At 39.6% G+C, this 19,664-nt stretch overlaps 1 long non-coding RNA gene across 1 annotated transcript in view; it reads left to right on the top strand.

Moving 5' to 3' along the window:
• The window catches only part of LOC146561511 (uncharacterized), a 512,369-nt gene that overhangs the window by 431,179 nt on the left and 61,526 nt on the right, over positions 1-19,664 (top strand). The window contains exon 6 of the long non-coding RNA XR_014894894.1: positions 4,901-4,952. This is a non-coding gene — a long non-coding RNA (uncharacterized LOC146561511). The remainder of the gene's footprint in view (positions 1-4,900; positions 4,953-19,664) is intronic.

Here is a 19,664-nt window from a genome sequence, read left to right as displayed (position 1 = left end):
CCCCACAGAGGGACAAAAGGACCCCCTGATGATCCTCTAATCGCCTGAGCCAAGGTGTGAAACTGGGCGTGGGTCCCAATCAGCCAGAGTTTCGGGTGTGTTCATTGTGAAACCTGGCCCCACCTTATCATGCGAATTCCTGAGGTCAGATGGCCCAGGATGTGAGTGGGCGTTAAGGCGTCTGGGAAGGGATCTCAAAACTGGATTATAGATGGCAGAGAGTTGGTGTCGTAAACCACCGCCTCTGTTCAAAGATGGTCGCTCACAGTGGACATAGATGGCTTCTTTCACTCCTCTTTCAAGCCATTTGTCCTCTCTGTCCAAAATGTTCACATTTTGGACAGAGAGGACAGATGGTATAGGAAGCCATCTATGTGAACTGATACCATCCAGTGATATTTCAAAAAGTCAAGTTAAATGCATTTTTTTTTTCCCATTCATCTATGCAGGGGTCCAATAGGAAGTTAAATTTGCATACTCTGAACAACATTGTTGTGATAACCATGAAATTTAAGAATAAAAAACTCACATTTAAACAATTTTAAAGAATCCAGCTCTGCAGTCTTATTGTTTCAGACTCGCACTTACTTTTAAATAAAGTGAAGTAAAGTAAAATTACAAAAGTAAGGTGAATATTGCTGGTGGCATTCACACTTCTGCTATTCTAGCAGTACTTCTCTCACTCAATGAGAGAGATTCACATCCTGCAACAAAACAGCTAGTTAAGACAGAGTTATTCACTTTGGTGCAGTTGATGGAAGATCTGGAGATTTAAAAACTACCGATGACTAAATTCTTAATTTAATCACCAATTTGTCAATTGCTTGAACTTGACTTTTCAGCTGCCCTGGTAAACTGCCCTGTTGTGCTCTGCACCTTGGCCTGACTGATTCATTGCAGTTTGCTATGCTATGATAGCTTGTAGCATTTTACATTTTGTTGGCATTATGACATTGTTGTGATTTGTACTCTTGTTTGATGTACCACCAACAACATTCTGCACTAATTCCAATTCAACTGCTCTAAATGAAAACTTGTGCGTTTTTTCACAGCATTATTACTGCGATATTATGACAATAAGTCTGCAGTGATCAGACAGGCTGGCGCTACTGTTACTCATCAGGACTGGGGAAGGATCCTCGTGATTACATGTATTGGTTTAAAGCAAAAACATGCTATTCAAGCACATGGTGCATTCTGCACCACTTGACAGATGTCATCAAAACTGACCTACAATGGGAGTCTTCAAGACAAGACAAACGAACTGGCTAAGCTTGAGGGTAAATGAAAATTCAAAGATATACACAGCGACACATTTCTCTGCAGGTGTCATGGAGGATGGAGGATTTACATAACAATTGCACAGATTGGCAGATAGCCTTCTGTGTTAAATCCACCTTTTTTTCAACACCCCAAGACTTCAGTATACCCCGAGACTCACACTCTAGACTCCACTCTTCTATAAATAAGAATCAATGTCTAGTCAAGACTGAAGCCTTGCCAATAAGACCAGGAATAAAGTCGGAGGTAAACAATACCATGACTGCTCTTGGTCTCCAACAAACACTCTGAATCCTAATCCCTCTTCTCTAAAGCTCTCTCCTCTCTTACTTAATTCTATCCTATTCTTTTTTTTTTATTTATGAGTGCTCCATCAGACCAAAGAGCAAATGTAATCTACTCACAGAGAGCAAAACAGTGACAATGTGACTAATCAAAGAAAAGAACAGCTGACTTGAAACTGTATTAACATATTACAGACACATTATAATCATTATTCCTACACTGAAATTGAATCAGTCATTTCCATACACTGAATGATTGAATGTGGTGTGATTGTAATAGCTGAAAGCTGTTTATTATTCTACTCTAACAAGCTTTCAATCCTTGGAGTTGCTATGCAAGAATATTGCACCTTGTCCTGATTATAAGGATTATGATGCAGCAATTTTAGAATGCTGTTGTGATTAGAGTTTGACTGAAATGGGGCACGTGCCAATATTCATACTTTTGGAATGCAGTTGCTGATAGCTAGTTCTCAGGCAGTCCTAATGGGAAATTTGAACTTTTGCACATTTCTGCTTCTGCCAAGACTTAACTCTTGCCACGATAACATTCAAAATTAAGCAGCGTACAACACCTCAACTATTTGATCTGCATTCATAAAATTAAACTATTTTCCATCATGTCATCTTTGAAAAAGAGAAAGACGCAGCTTTCCAAATATGTACTGTATATGCATTAACTAAAGTGAAGCTAAAGTAAAATGGCCCGCAGTTCCAGGAACCATGTATCACCTCCTATACAGCCCTATACTGTGAGCGACCCTAAATCTTTTACCCATGGAATGGCTGGCCTTGTATCACAGTGTAACTTCAGTTCTACATTTTCACCAATTTGTCAGTATGTCAACAAAAACTATTTTAAATATTCTAAAGAAACTGATAGCCTTCCTATACCGATTGAGCATGCCTTTTTTGTTCCTACACCCGATCTATCATTTACTGAAGCTTAGTGAGGAACTCTAGGTACATTGATGGGACTGCATTGTGCTGCAAAAGTTTAATGTTTAAGCAAAACTACTTGGTAATTGGCTTCATCCAGACCGTTAAACCTGTCTGATCCACTGAGTTGAGTGACTTGTCTACTATCATTACAAGAAACATTGGTTTCGTGGAGCAACATGCTGAACCGTTTTTACTCTGCACCACTCCACTCTTCTCTTAGAATCCTGACAAAACATGATGTATCTGATATCCCTGTGTTGGTGTTGCTCCTGCCTCATCATAAAGATGTTTGTCCAGGATAATAACTGTCTATTGTCCTGATAATAACCTTCTCAACTGGGTATACTTCTGCTTCCTCGCAACAAGGCCCTTTCTCATTTATCTTTTGTTTCTCAGCAAAACACTTTCTGGGGGACTTGGGAAGGGAGGTACAGGAGGAAACATCATTGAAAGCAAAGTTTTTAATGATTTATTAGACAGAGTAATTTAATATATAGCGACACACCGTATCAGGAAAGTTGTATTCAGAAAAACGAATAGGATGATTATATGGAAAGTAGAGAATTAACTTCCCACTGGATAGAAGCAAATATATTCAATTCATGTGTCTTGTCTCAGTTTAATTAACCACCAGCAACAAAAATTTTCATGTCATTATTTTCTGTTCGCAATATATTCGTCCAGAATATCGAAACCTAAACGACACTTTGGATATTACCAAGTGGAACAGTGCAGAAGTTTAGCTTAGACATATCTTTTTAGAAGGAGAATGGCATATTGAGCAGAATTAAAGTAAAGTTTTGTGTGTCACTGTTACTTGTTTGTGTAATGCTTCATCACTAACAGGAAACTGTGATCTTCTAAGACCATAAAATGAATGAAACAGCAAACCCTCGCCGTTTGGTATCGTGGCTAAGCTTGCGTTGTATGCGTCAAATAGGACAGGACCCATCTGGACAGCGAGGTCAGTCATTTGCTTTGCCTGCTGTGTTTGTAGTAGCCCATTTTTTCCTCTCATTCACTTTCTCTCTCTGGGGGTGTCCAATGAAGTGGTCAGCAGTTGACAGGTGCTGCCGTGGCTGACAGGCCAAACACAGTGTGCAAGTGTATGTGCGTGTGTGCCCGTGTGTGCGTGCTCGCACGCGTATAGTGGGCACTGCTTTGGGGCCTGTCAGCCCTGTGCTGCAGAGCATGGCAGGAACAAAGCCACAGGGACAAGGAGTCAATGACATCTCTCTCTCTCTTTTGCTGTATGTCTCTCTGTCACCTGGTTTTATTTCAGCTGCCCTCTCCAAAATTTTGCTATGCAAGTATGAAAAGTATAGAAATGCAATGTTTTTCTCGTAACAGAGCGGACCATTAGGGTTTGAATTTTGTGGTGTAACCCAAGACAATGAGAGATTTTGGTGTCATGGTGTGAAGACTGAGCAAATAGCTTGGTGGGTGGGCCTGACACTCATGACACAGAGAACTCTCGAGGGAGCGCTGATATGTGCAGAGAGCCGTAGTAGGACAGCACTTTTTGTCTTTTTATTAGCAAGGCTAGCAACATTTCGGCTCAACTAGAAAATGTCACTTTAGCATGCTAACTTTTGCTAATCAGTGTTCAGTGGGTTTGTGGGCTTAAATGATTGGTAGAACGTTTTACTTTGGTTTGGACATTTTGGACAAAATCCTGTGAGTGTGGCCTGCTGGACATAACATAAGTCATAAGTCAGTAAGATTTGCTCTATCTTAATGCATCTTAATTTGTAAACAGTCTGGTATCTGCTAATTTATCTCTCTCAGGCCTAAGACGAGTTCTGACCAAAACTGCTACATGGAAAGAACTTGTACCCATGTTTAAATATTCCAACACAAGACCTGGAGGATTATTTCATGTATGAGCCCTCTTAAGCCAAAGTCACTGAAGATGGCTTGATGGCTTTACTTCTCTGCAATCCACAGATCAAAAAGAGCCCTAAGACTATAGAGACTGTCCTACAAAACCTCTACACCCCACATTCATGGGTTCACGGTTTGCCTTCCCCCCTCTGAATCTAACAGTCAGCCATCAGGGCCATCTTTCTTTCCGTGGCCTCGTCCAACCGGTCTTCCTGCGGGACAGTCAACTCCAGCTGGATGATTTGCTTTGACACCTGAGACAACAGAGCTATGTCAGGCCTGAGTGTGGCAGTTATGATGATGTCCAGGAATCTCCGTTGCCTCTCTAGGCCAACAAGGACTTGTCTGTAACTTCCTGTGACAGACCAGCACCCTGCCCTGCGCCTTACTTTGAAGAGGGGAGGAAGTTGATTGTGTGCTTTGTTGAAAGTTCCAGGTTGATAGCTGCTGATGCTGTGGCGGTGGTGGTGATGTGGTCATGGAACTAACAATACCTGTTGTTTCCCCAGATCCTTGCAGAGCTGCTATGAATGTGCTCCTGCTGGCAGAGGTGACAAACAGGTGAGTCAGCCAGGCCAGAGCTGAACAGATTCCCTTCAAATTCCTGGTGAGGGAGGTAATTGTGACTGTTAATTCAATACCAATAATTACCAGTAATTGTTACTGAATTGCTCAAATGCTTTAAGAAATATATTTTGTTGGGCTGAGAAAATATATCCAGTTGGACGCTCCAAACAGGTACGACTTCTATAAGAATGACTCGGACAACCTGTCTTTAAGCACTGATGGGTTGCTGGACGCATGTTAGATATTATTGTAATAAACATTATTTATAGTTGCTGAAATATTTGCTCATGGTTGGCCTGCAGCTACATCCCCCTTTATAATACATAGCACAGCTTTTATGCCCGTCGGAATATTCTTATGATGCAGACTTCCATTTCCTCGTCACACTCCCAGCTGCACTTAAGATATGGCTTAGTTGCTAGTGGTGGATCCTCATCAGGCTTGACCAAGGGAGTGTGTGTGTGTGTGTGCACACACTGCTACTCACCATGTTGGTATCTAAATTAAATTGTCTTTATCTCCTACAGAAAAAAAGGAAAGGGGAGGATGGGAAGCGCTTGGGAGTGGGGGTGAAAATTAATTTGTTAGATCAAAAAAATATTTAATTTTGCTGCACATCAAACAAACTTTGTCTTCAGACAGGGTGTACCGAGACAGGCCCGCCTTTTTCCTTCTTCTTCTTCCTCTTCTTTTTCTTCATCTGCTTCCTCTTTTTTTTCTTTAATTAAAAAAGCATCCTATTATTACAGCAGATGAAAAGGAAACATCTATTCAAACACTACAGTCGTACCGGACTACCACTAATCTTTTGGTAATTATTTTTTAATTGAATCTTTTGAACACAAAAGCCCTGAACAGATGCTTGCATTACCGTGGTCCCACATCATGCGCCACGCCATGTATACGAGATGATGCCTGCCTCGCCACAAGCGAACGGCAGAACAACATGGAAATGGAAGAGAGGGGAGTCGAGGAAGGCAGAGAGGAGAAAAGGACTTTGATGGAAGTAGGCGAGAGGATTGGGAGGTCTGGAGAGATGGAAAGTTTTGAGTAGATGAACAGCTCAGCACCTCTTTAAATGTCTGAACATGCACATGTGTTTGTATGCACACACACACACACACACACACACACACACACACACACACACACACACACACACACACACACACACACAGAAGAGAGCCTTTCTGCAGAAGCGTACACTTGGCTATAAACCGAGAGGTCAAGCAGCTTGAATTTTAACTGTGCCTTCTTGCCTCCGTCACTTTTCCTCGCAATCCTTCTTTTGCCTCAAGTCTGGACATCTCCAAACTTCAGCATCTAAAGAGTGCTGATTCTGAGCACATAATGATCGGTCTTAAGAGGATGGAAGGGGGGCGCGTTACTTGAAAGAGAAAAAGCCCCAAAAGATGAACCCAGTCTCAACTTTCCAGCTTTTTCGCCTCCCGAAAAGGACCTTAAAAACACCTTATTACCACAGTGTTCCCCATTTCACTGACATTTGATACGGTTCTGAATTTGAGCGAGGGATCCGGGATGATGTGCGCAAAAGTTCTCACTATGAGATGCTTGAGAAGCGCTTAAAAGACATGTTGAGGGAGATGCAAAGAGGGGCTTAAGGAGCAGGCAAATAGCAGCGGCTCGGAGAAAGAGACATCTTTAGCTTGGCTTTATGCAACACTATATTGGCTCTTAATCATGTCGAGTACCCGTCAGAGCTTGCCAAAGCAGGTTCAATCACATTACTCCTTCATTTTATGTGTGTGTGTGTGGGAAGGAGTGTTTCCTCTGGCTTTTATGTGCTTGCGTGTGTGTCTGCATAACACAAAATGCCGGCGAATGTGAAGGTGTAAGCATGTACTTACACCGGCTAGGTGGAGTTATGATCACAGCATTTTGGGCCTCATGATAAATACACTCGTATATATATAAATATATATGACATCAAAATCTCCCTCTCATCTTAAACAGTGTATGTTTTCATCTTAATATATTTTTTAATAGTAGTAATAAAACAAAAAAGGATTATGGTTATGTTTTTTATATATTGTGAACTTAGACCAAGTAGGTATACAGTATTTGAGCAAGGCTTGTTTTAAGTTATAGCTACAGGTTACATGTCATGCACTGGAAATCTTAAAGTAAATGGTTTTTAAACAGTACACGGTCCTGTGGGAAGCATTTTTATCATCCAAACAACAGGGTCAAAGCACATGGTGACATACACTGCACTTGACAGCAGTTCTAGGGATAAAGGCCTGAGAATGCATTGATACTGATAATGTCCTCAAAAAAAAGCAAACATACCTATGTGAACCAAATATGAGAACCAAGTGACTTTAAAGTGAAAACTACACTTACCCAGTTATCGGAACAGGTGAAGAAAAAAATATAGGAAGGCCAACAGTCACATATTCTGATTTTGATCAGTTAGAGTTACCCATCATCATCAACGACACCTTTGACCTCAAATTTTAACTGTCAGACCAGCTCCATCAATAATAAGAGAAGCTTGAGAAATATGGGCCCCAGATTTGGGAGAGACAGCTTAAGCGAAATGTGCACACGTATGGACGATACGTGCGTCTCCATTAATTTTCTAAATCTTCAAAGCTGGCTAATGACAATGAAGTGTTGACTTGAAGACAGATAATGGTGATAGAAAGAGAAAGATGCTGTTTGGGATGTGGGATGGCAAGGCGCGGGTGGTGGGGAGGGATTGTGCGACAGAGAGGACCGAATGAGAGATCAACAATGCCATAAATAACCTTGGGAGAAGTCACCTATCCTCCCGCAGGCGACAGCTCGTCAGGGAAATGAATGGGTTGTCACTGTCGTCTTTGTGCCCATAGCTGAGGGCACTGAAGCTGGCACCGCTGCACTTGCAGACACTAACACAAGTGGGGGAAAAAAAAGCTTTTCTTGCTTTCATTTTTTCCTTTTTTAACGTCTTTGACCCCCCCCCCCCCACACACACACACAGACACACACACACAGACACACACACACAGACACACACACACACACACACACACACACACAGCACAACACAAACACACAGGTTCACAAACACTCTTTGAAAGCATGAATCCACTTAAGCAAAATTGACACGCCAAAGCAAGGAGTAGAGTCGATGGCGTGCACGGGAATGTAGAAGCTCGCACACTCTCCAGCCCACTCACTCAGCACTCACGCTCCTCTCAGTGTCTGTCTTCCCCTCTCTATATATCTCCATTTGTCTCTCTGGACTCCAGGTGTGTTGCTTGGATTTCATCCCTGCAGCATTTTATTCTCAGCCGGCACAAAATTTACCCACAGTTCAACAGGCTCCGGCACCGCATCGCGCGCACACACACACGTAGACTCTGCGAGGGAAACCAGCGTGTGTGCGCGCTGCGGCTTTTTGTGCTCCTCAGATGAAACAGATCAACAGCTCAGAGCTATACGCACATTGTTTATCAAATTACAAACACCTTCATTACTCGACTATTTTTGCCAGGAGAGATTTGTTCAAACATGTTGTGAAATTAGTGCAGATGTTGTCGTTATTTGTTTATTTACCTGATGTGTTTTATTCATAATAACAATGCTGTCATCATTTCTGATGGGGATGATACACTTTTCTAGTCTGCCTTCAGCTGTTCTTTAGAGATCACAGCAATAAACACCCCAAAATTTGACATTATTATTGAACATTTAAATAGAAGAATAATGTTTCGGCCTATTTCTTCTTCACATTTCCCTTTGAAGTAAACATCTGGAACTAGCTCCACCTTGAGTAGCTATAAAAGTACTACTTACACATTGATGGCTTATTTTTGATAAAAGTACAAGGCTCAATTTTCTTATAAACTTTTATTTTCCAATTACAAATATAACACTTTACTGATAATACTTTACACTTTTGTGTTTCCACTCAGTTTGTATTTTAGGTTTCTTCTCATTTTGGATTTTACCCAGTGTAGTGTTCATAATAACATCACCAACCTTGAGTGCACCAACATTATATTCATCTTTAGGCAGAGATCTGGATTCCAGGAAAATAACACAGAGTATTTTTTACATCCAGCAGATCCATTAAGGTTTAGGATTAAGATTTATGTTTTTGCCAAATACTACACAAGCGCCATTTTTCAGAAACTGAAAGTAATTTTGGCCTTGCAGCTTTTGTTTTCTACATTTTTCTGTTTGAGTCATGTAGGCAAAAGTTTCATAAAGAGAGGGTTGACGTTTGCTTAATCCTCACCTCTGTTCTGTGGCCCAACCCTAACACTAACTTTAAAAGTTATCAGTAAATGTAATTTGTGCAATTTCTTAAAAGGAAATTGTTTGCAACAAAAACAATCGTTTTAACTGAAATGAATAAAAAAAATATTTACAAAAAAAAGTGTTAAGTGTTGCCTTTGTCAGAAAATTAGGGTTAAGGCTTTTACACACTGGTGATGTAAAATCAATTTCAATATTTCATTCAACAAAAATAGGTTTCAAACTCTTCTTCACGTATTCATAATTATTCTTAGCTACAACAACTGCATCATTTCAAAGGAAAATCCTCATTGCTTGATGTCGACTTCATTTCTTCACAGTATATTTTTTGAAGATGAAAAAATGCAGTGCTTTCAGTGTGTATATACATTACACAACAAATTCAGATCTGAAAAATTTAGAATTTTTGTCGTTCTTTTTGCCACACACTCAGTGTGTAATGGCCTTAGCATTAACAAATATGATAGGTTAGCAGTCTGAACATGTCTGAACATGCATGTAAATACTATCAGTTTGTGCACACGATTGAAATATGTCCCTCACTATACTGTATGGCTTGAGAAAGGAACTCCCAGAAATACATGAGCAACAGTCACAAAAATCTCTTGCACACAATCCTTGGCATGAATTGCCACCTCTTACACACAGCCCTGCCCCTAGGCTCTCTTTGTAAATACCAACAGTACTTTTAAATTTGTGCTATCGCAAGGCGTTAGCAAATCTGGCTCTTGATCATAATATTGTCCTAAGTAGATGTCACAGAAAAAACAGTATTGAGCAATTTTCCTTAAACGCTTTGAAAATAGAAATTGTAATAATACTTATAAATCATGTTCTAATCTATAATATGTCATTGGACTGTTTTCTAATTAAATGAACATGGTATTGTTCGTTTTTGGTTGCAGAACACTCGGCTTTGTCGTGGTATCCGTCCTTTCTGAAAGAAAAGCCCACACCTTTGCTTAATATTTTGAAGTCTGCTAAGCCCGAGTGTGTCTGCATTTATAAAGGTTTGTGTGCATTTCTCTGTGAAATAGTTGCTTTGTCAGTGAACAAGCTGACAAGTCAAAAATACATAACCCCAGCATTATTCCACGTATTCACATCTGAAAAAAAGTCACAGGCTCCTTTTATACGGGGAATGGCTTCACAATTCATTTCAATTTCCTGCAGGGCCCGAGTGACTTCAGAGAGCGAGTAATCTGACGAAGAACTCCATTTAGCCTCGCACTTACATCTTAACCCCAAAACCCGATATTTCACAAATATGACTCTATTGCATGCGAGGAACGCTGCCTGTCGACTTTATTTAATTTGAGAAAGGTCTGGGCGGAACATATTGCAGCCCCTCCCTCTCTGACATCAAACCCTTGCCTAAAGTGGCGCTCGGCACAAGAAACAGGACTACTTACATCACAAAATGGGCTCTAAATGCAAACAGGCATAACTAGGGACAGCCAAATCATACACTCCACCCCCCTTCATTTTCTTTTCTTTTTTTTTTTAACCCCCTTCATGTGGAAGAGAGTTCGGGGGCCTTTTTTTCTTCAAATTTCACACTGTGTTGTATTGTGCTTGGATAAAAATGAAGCGGAGAAATGAGGAGAAAGGGACAGAGTGAGAGAGAGGGGATGGAAGAGAAGAGAGAAAAATCAATAGTGAGGACATAGCTGGGGGGTTTCCATATTACATTTTGCATAGACGTCGGCTGTAATTTGCCTTTGATCTCAGTCCCAAGATGACTCACTGAAGCCATCTTCCACAGCCAATTGGGGGTGCGGGGAGTGAAGGGAGGGTGGCGGAGAGGCAGGGAGGGATAGAAGGAGTGGGTGGAGGGTTAAAGATGGAGAGAAAAGAAAGAGAAGGGTGGTGTGTGTGTGTGTGTGTGTGTGTGTGTGTGTGTGTGTGTGTGTGTGTGTGTGTGGGAAGGGGGAGGTAGTCGACCACAAGTCCTAGATGCCAGGCCAGGGCTTCATACATTCTGCTGAGATGTCTTTTTTGTTACAGATTGGATGTAATGCAGATTCTACTGGCTGCTCATAGAGCCACATGTAAGTCCAGTATGTCCAGTTCACCCAGACAGATGAAAGCACTGTGCCAATCAGCGTTTTTTCTGCCATGGGAACATGTAAAAGTTTTCAATTACAAGTAAATTAAAAGTCCTGCTATCTATATTTTTATCTCTTATAACAATTAAGTTTATTTCAACATTTTCACATTATTATTTATTCAGAACCAGGCCAGTCTTCATACACACTGCTGTGGCACACTGGTTCTACTGGTCTGCGATTGGGGCTTTTCTTTCATGTTTTTTTTTTCTTTCATACAAATTCAGTTCATCTTTAGAATATTTATTTAACCAAAGTGTCAATTGTCACGCGTTTACGTTTTTTGTAAAGTAAAAGTCAAACATAACTATATGTCACTCATAACAAATAATTTACATCAAGTTGCTTTAAATTATGAACATCAAGATAAAAAAATCCTACAAAATGGCCCCATTTCACATCATTATTTATTCAGAACTAATGAATCATTATAATTAATAGATTAACATATGAGTGACACTTTAATATAGTGGGTTTAAGTCTATGGAGCCGATTTGAACTCTTTTCCACTCTCTTTGATCAGCTCATAAAATGTGATGCAGTGTAAAATCAACAGTCAGTACAGGCTGATGAGGCAAATATATACACGTGGATTCAGTGTTCAGCCATACCACAGTGTAAACATACTCTTGCTGTCTTTTGCTAAAGTAAAAAAGTTTTTTTTAGCATAATAGCGATCTAAGACTTTTCAGTTAAATTCTAATCAAAGTAATTCTAATCTGTCATACTTTTTGTATGAATATTATTGTGTAATATTATGTGCTGCTAACAAAGTCTTGGCTTACCTTATAAGAACAATCTCATTCTCAAATAAAATATGTTAAATTCCAGCTTAACCCTTAAATTTTGATGACTCTAAACTAGCAGAAACTGAAGCTACTCAAGCCAAATGCCTTGATGGGGAAACACTATCAACAGTTTCAGATCATCTGGCTGCAGCGTTTCATCGCTCAGCCAAGAAACACTTCAGTCTGAAGATGAACCAAATCAGCTTTATGGGATACTCAAGCACAGTATTCTCAGACTTTACATGCTGTAAATGTATTGAATGTAAGCAGTATGCTGACTACATGGAATAAACGTACATCGAAACAATGTACTGAAACTCTCACAGTGAGCAACGAACGATTTAAAATCAGTCTGGGCAGTGGAATGCTATGAAATAATGAATGAAGACATAAAAGTAATTAATAGATAGAGCTGTCTCTGAGAGAAAGGAGAGGAGGATTCGTCATCTCTTCTCTACACAATGCCATTGTTCCTTGCGACATTCACCAGCCGCTGTGTTATTAATGATCCTGCCTTGCAGAACATACATTTTTCTCTTTCCTTTCTCGGTCGGAAACTTTTTTGGAGCTTTTTGTCCTTCGTCCTTCATCTCCCATCCCCCACCACTATTGCCACTATTGCCTGTCACCATCCGTACCATCCTCTTTTTTCCATATAAAATTGTTCAGGTATTGTGTCACTACGCAGTACATTCTCTCTAGAGAGGCAGGTACACTCAGGAGTACTGTATTTTGATGAACGGGAAATTTGGCTGGAACTTTTTTTCCCAAGATAAAACTTTTGTTCTTTCCATTGCTTTGGTGTTTTGTCAGGATGCTCCGGTGTAGCATTGTTTCAGTGTAACATTGTGACTAAAAGGATGCTTCCACACACATCTGACATTGATGAAGTTGCTTTTGTGATGCCAGCAGCTCCTCAAGTGTAGCTGAATTTTGGTTTGTTTCACAGATACAGTCTAAGCAAAACACAAAAAAGCTGATTGAAAATCATCCATTCATCATCCATTTACTTTTAGAGGCAATAGTTTCTAAAAGTGAAGTGAGTAAGCTAACCCTAACCCTAACACTAATCATAATTATGACCCTAACCTTAAAACCACATTGTGAGCTTTCAAATTCATGAGGACTGTTGGCTCCTTCAAGTATACTGGCATTCCAGTTTTTGGGCCTTACAAAGTTGCTTAAACAAGTACGAACACACACACTTTTCCCCATTAACCCCGTGGCCAAGTTTACCATTAAACCAGTTGTCTTCAGTACAATCACGCAAATTATATAATCTGTTCTGAGTCCTTCTGTCTCATGTAAGCCCAGAATGAGTCCATGAAATCCTTGTAGTCAGACAGGTTCATCTTCATTTTTTTAAATAGCAAAGCCAGTCAAACACCATCAGGTCAGGTAAGCCTGAACAGTTACAAACGCAGGAAATTTATGTTACTTGCTGTCAGTAATTACAAATAATGCTGTTTTAGACCAGCTGCTGTTTTTTCTCTTATTTTTCCACTCTTTAAAGTTAAAGAAGTCTATTCAGTGTTAAATTGGCTACTCGTGATGCTCTAGTAAGTTTCCACCTATCCTGCATTTCTGTCATAATTTGGCCCTTACTTGTCAAACATACTGGAGTGTGTTTTTGTTCTCATGCTAGCACCCAGTTTCTTGGTGTGGGTAGCAGAATTTGATATTATTTGAGGCTTATTCCTAATCGCCCAGACGGTAAATATTGCACATTTCTTTTGCGGTGGGCTAATGGGCATGTAACTTTATAGGCAAACATGTGAAGTGGTATTCCTCCAGTGACTGGGAGTTTAGAGGTAGTGCCAGGCACTCCCCGAAGAAGAAAGATTTGTCAGATGGCACCGTCTAGCTCAGCTTATGAGAAACAGACCTTCAGGAGAGGCTAAGTGTCCAATCTCTTGTGACTAAGAACAGTAAAAGAGCACAATCATCGGTAAATGGACTATTTCAAAACCAGAAGCATGGCTCCCCGTGTGTTTTGGCATCGTCCCCTGTTGAAATGTACACCTTCACCATCCTTCGCCAGGAGTGCACTGCGGATTATTGCTATTATTACACTTCATAAATCACCTCCTTTCACAAGATTGATGATTTTCCAGTCCACGCTTAGCACGTTGCGGTGGATCTTTTTCAAAAAATTTGTTTTTTTCTCTTGAAGATTCAGGTCCATTTGGCTGTCGATCTTCTGCGCTATGGCTGAATTAGCATGCAGCCTCAATAATCTACCCCCTCGTCTCTCATGGCTCAGTCCACAATCCCTAATGATGAAATGAATTACACCGTCTATTGTCAGAGTGCTTTAATCATATTAGCTTCTGCTAAAATGACAGAGCATTGTTCGGGGCCCCAGACAAAAGAAGACACATCTAAGGTACAATGGACTTCGGATCTCTCTCAGTGAATTACATTAATTCTAAATAATGTCACGTTAAGCTGCCTGTCCAATAGAGGGAGTGAAAGAGGTTTGACTGGGATGGCATTTGTACCTTCATCACTGCTCCTAATGAGACACTAGCCTATAATACTGACAGATGTTCACGGACATGGAATGATTTTTTTTTCCCACTTAGAAATGGATTTATTATATCTGTCCACCTTATTAGAGTTATTTGTATAATTGGTCCTTTATTTGTATTTTTAAGTACATTTTATGAATAAAATACTTTAAAAAAATCTTGTAAAAGTATTTGAAAAGTTTAAAGACACAGATGTTCACGTCTTACACCATATGGCCAAAAGTTTCTGAAAACTGTTTTCTACATATGTTGCTTTTTGATGCAGCAGCAGCTATTGAAAGCCTAACCTAACCCAGTGTGCGTACATTTATAAGGGCTACCCACACTGCAAGAAACTAATCCAGGGAGACACAAATGACAACTTAAGATGAAGTGAAATAAGCAGGTCTGGACTAAAACTTATCTCAACTCTAAGGAGAGAAGAGGAAAGAATTACAAATGAGACCAAAAAATACCTTTGATTGACGACAGGATTGTAAATATGTTAAATAGCTACAGTTGGTATTCTTAGCTACAAAGTATTGGGTGATGAGCAAATCACTGCATGTGTGGGTGAAGTTTTAGGTTGCCTTTTTAAAAGAGACGCATTCTGAGAGTTATTCAAGCAGATATCCAGAGTTTATTAGATACAAAACGTGATCTCTGTAGACTGTGTTTAAAAGTAGATTCCCAGTCTAAAAAGTAAAATCAATGCAATAAAGTTACCCGGAAAAAGTCAGAGAAAGTGTCAAGTTATTAAGATGACTATCAGAGTTGGGTCTCTGTATACTTTTGGCCTTTTAGCATCTTCCCGTATCATACTGAAAGCAAACACAGACTCGTGTGCAGGCAGGCTCATGCTTTTGCTGCGGGAGAATTGCTAAACAACTGACCGAGCGCTTAATTCAATCATTTCTACCGGGTACTAGCCCACCCCTGTCGCTGTTCATTGATGAAGGCTCTTTAAGGAGAGCAATATTTAGCATATCTGGCTAAATGGTCCTAACAAGCCCCAGCTTGCACCATGTTAAAAATTAATAAATAATAAAAGAAGGAGAAAGTGTGAGGTTGCCAGGGAAATAATTTGCCTCTCTTGAACTGATGATGGCATGCACTTTATGCAAATTGGTGTCTTGGGACAACAAAATCCCTCTTAATACATATGCAGATTTCATAAAAGAGAGAGAGAGACCTGAGTAAGGAGGGAGGAGATGAGAGAGCGCGTCTGGAGGTAGGAAAGGAAGATGATAAATAAGTCAGCATTAAAGTGAAAGGGTGTATGTGAATTTCATGTTCATAAAATCAATGTAAAGCTCTAATTCTTTTGATAGTAAGATGAAAAGATTTGTGTATGTATGAGAGAGACGGTGTGTTTGCAGCGTACATCAAGTATGTAATGCTGCAGGCAGTGTGTGTGAAAATCACCAGTAACTGCAGTAAATCTCAATAACAAAACATTATTTGTCCCCCTTACTTATAGCTGAACTTGCCTACATCTTTGCATTTTATCTGGAAGTAATAATCTGAAGTTGTGCTGTATTTTTATGCACTGTCAACATTTTTGTTATCAGCTGTCACTTCATCTTATAATTCTATCATTAGAGGACAATTTGGCTTATAGATAATTATGTCATGCCATATTTTTAAACACCTGGACTTTCCATGACTACTTAATATGTAGGGTCCTTTCTATATAATCGACTAATAATGTGGAGTTGCATTTTGGTGAAGTCTGGTCATAGACTGTATATAAAAAATGAATGTGACATCATCTATTTATTTCCGGACATTCTGAAGCATTGATATTCGTTTTTTTTTAGGTAATACAGTAATACATTATAAAATATTTATAATAATTGGTGTGATACAGTTGGTCACACAAGCCATAAATTACCGGATAGGAACTGCTCTGGAAGGAACCAGCGGCTCAAACACTGTGGAGAACTCCAGGTCAGTTACTCAAATTAGCAGAAGCTAAAGCCGGTAGCTATTCCCTACAGTTAACTCGGTCACCACACTGGTCAAACAAAGCAACCGTATCCCTAAAAGTGTCTACACCATGCTGAGGACGTGTCACAGTAGGTCTTATATACCTTTTACCAACCTGATGAAAGCTGCCTTTTCATGAGGAGCTGCACATTTGTACTATCCGATCAGCAGCATTATTGTATCCCTTCAAACTGGGTAAAGCAGCACATTATGTTTAATTTGTGGGCAAAAATCATTGACAAAAGTCTCATGCAAGAGAAAAAAGATTTCCCCTGCTTGTCAGAAATAAGGAGACAAAAAGATACCAAGTTTAGTGGTCAGTAATTAGAAACTATTAATAATACAGCTGTCAACAACTTGTCATTACAGCAGTGCTGCAGTTTGACAGAAAAAAAGCAAACACAGAAACATTTTTCTAAAGAAAAGCGGTCATTGACTAAGACGACATATGTCAAGAGAATATTACTGATGATGATGTAGCAACTATAAAAGTTCTGTTTTATAAACTATATCATTAACATGGAATTATAAAAAAGGAACAATTATGGATAATTCTACTAATTTTTTTTGTCATTTTTGTGCTTTTAACATTCAGTTTTATACATTTTTTTATATTCTTGTCTCTATATAGGTGTAATGAGAATAAGTGTCCCTAATATGATCATCTTAGACACACAGCTCTACCTTTGAGCACAGGCACTCCATCCATCTGCTGTTTAAACTTTTGTTTGTAAGGAGCAGCCAATAAGAAGAAAAAAAGGGGGGAGCTAAAATAATTGGTTTCAGAGGATGAACAGAGTGGCTGCACAAAGGCCTTTTTAGTCACACAAATCCATCTCTAAAAATTACCTTCAATTGAAGTGGCAAGGATAGTCCTCAACACCACCTAAAAGTACTCACATATTCTTTTGCATTGTTCACTATGCAACACCCAAAGAGTCATAACTCTATGACAAGCATAATTTAATATTTATATATAAAATCAATGGCATGAAAAGTTTCCTCTGTATTTTAAAAGAAACACTTCTGGTAATATTAATGTGACGCTGTGGTGGATGTTAAATGTGTCTGATCACAACAACCAAATAAAATGTCAAGTAAATAAAACACAAGAATATCACGATCTCACTGTTAAGTACAGTTTAAGTCAAATTAAGATATGTAATCAACCGAATAATTTTATTAATGTAAAACTAAAACAAACAAAAGTTTGAACATTTGACTTTACATTTTGGTTAGGTTACCTTTAAATGTTGCTCAAAAAGTGGAAACTTTTTAGGAGCTATGATTGGTCAGACTTCATAGATATCTGCTGCTTGGTATACATGGTGCAGTTATTTTAGACTACTAGCTGGTAAGAAAAGCAAGCTGTGTCTTTCAGACAGAAAATCACAAGAACTTGGAAATGTTTGTCAAAATCAAATGACTGGAAGTGGACAGATGTAAGGACATCGATGGTTACACTCACGTGCAATAAAGAGGATGTATGTTGGTATCACAAGACAGCTTCACAATTTGTTTTGCTAACTCATCTACACAAGGCATTTTGTAGAGTGTATATCAACCATGGCAGTTTGTGTTGAAACAACAGCAGTAATCTCTGATTTCACCTTTTTTCTTAAAATGATCAACAATAATATTTATTCTAAACGTGGCTGTAATACTCCATTGCAATAACAATTAGCTCAGGTGTTAAATTAAAAAATGTTCAGTTTAATGTTTCACCTGGTTTGAAATTCTCACTAAAGGACGTTTAATAATAATAATAATAATAATCAGTTTTTGAAAGGAAAATACAGTAAGAAAAAGTTCCAGTATGTATGGAGAGAAAGACTCACTCTACATACATAAACACACTTGCTCTGTTTCCTCAGCCTGCTCCCCAATCCCTCCCCCACTCCCACTCCCACTCCCCACCACACCCTGCTTTCGCTGAGGAAGTTTTGAATCCTGTCATTCCAGCACTTCTTTCATGTGTGCCTCGACTGCGGGCCTCTCCTCCTTTTGTATTGTTTTATTATTTATGCATGGGGAGAGATGGTGGTTGGTTTTTGTGAGGGTTTGGGGTGGTGGTGGTGGGGGGGATGTCTTAGCAGCAGTAGCATTACGACGTATCAGTGGTGTGTGTGTGTGTGTGTGTGTGTGGGGGGGGGGGGGGGGGGGCTAATTCATATTCTGTTTCAGCAACATCTTTGAGAGCCAGAGAGTTCAAACATTTTCTAAGCAAATGTGGAGAAAGACAGGGGAGAACGGAGGGGAAAGGCAAGAAGAGAGGGAGGACAAGACACAAGGGGCATGTGTGAGGTTGTGCGTGATAGTGTGATTTTGAATACACTTGTCCATATGTTTGAGTATGTATGCTTGTGTGTGTGTGTGTGTGTGTGTGTGTGTGTGTGTGTGTGTGTGTGTGTGTGTGTGTGTGTGTATAGCGTATACAGTATGTGTTAGTATTCAAGAACAGATGGAGTTAAGAAGAAGTGCGTGATGGAGCAGGTTCAAGAGAGGAAGCAATGAAAAAAAAGGAAGGAAATGGGAACAATACGCTGAGGAGTGGCTACAGTGTTACAAAACTTTCTGTGTGGAAAGTGATTAAAATAGATGTGAAAGAGGCATCGCAGGGTGGGGATGGGGGTGGGGGGTGTAATGAGAGACAAGGGCTGTTGCTGTTACTGCCCCCATCTTCCGCATATGGATGCCCATATGTAGTGTATATGTCCATTTACTGTAGGTGTGAGTGCATGTGAATCACACTGTTTTCACAGATGGAAAGGATTTTCCTTGTGAAAAGTTTCAATAGGCTGTTTGACAAAACTATAAATCCCTGTAGATATTCGGAGAAAGAGGGCAGGATCTGCAAAACAATATCAGACTTTTGACTCTTTTGTAATTTTTCAGCTAGCTCATATTCATATATTTGAAAAGTGTGGAAAAGGTTCGTTTTTAAAACCTAACGTAACAGGTGCAGACTTTAATTGGAGATTATGTATCAGAAGTCCAGGAATGGGACCACGCCTCCAAACACGCTCCTTCCAGTTCTCATCT

This window comes from Mchenga conophoros, linkage group LG13 (genome assembly GCF_057382185.1).
Source record: "Mchenga conophoros isolate Kocher_MC1m ecotype Shallow Benthic linkage group LG13, M_conophoros_male_GT1.1, whole genome shotgun sequence".
Taxonomy (NCBI): domain Eukaryota; kingdom Metazoa; phylum Chordata; class Actinopteri; order Cichliformes; family Cichlidae; genus Mchenga; species Mchenga conophoros.
Note: the sequence above shows the minus strand (reverse complement) of the source record. Positions and strands in the feature narration are given on the sequence as shown.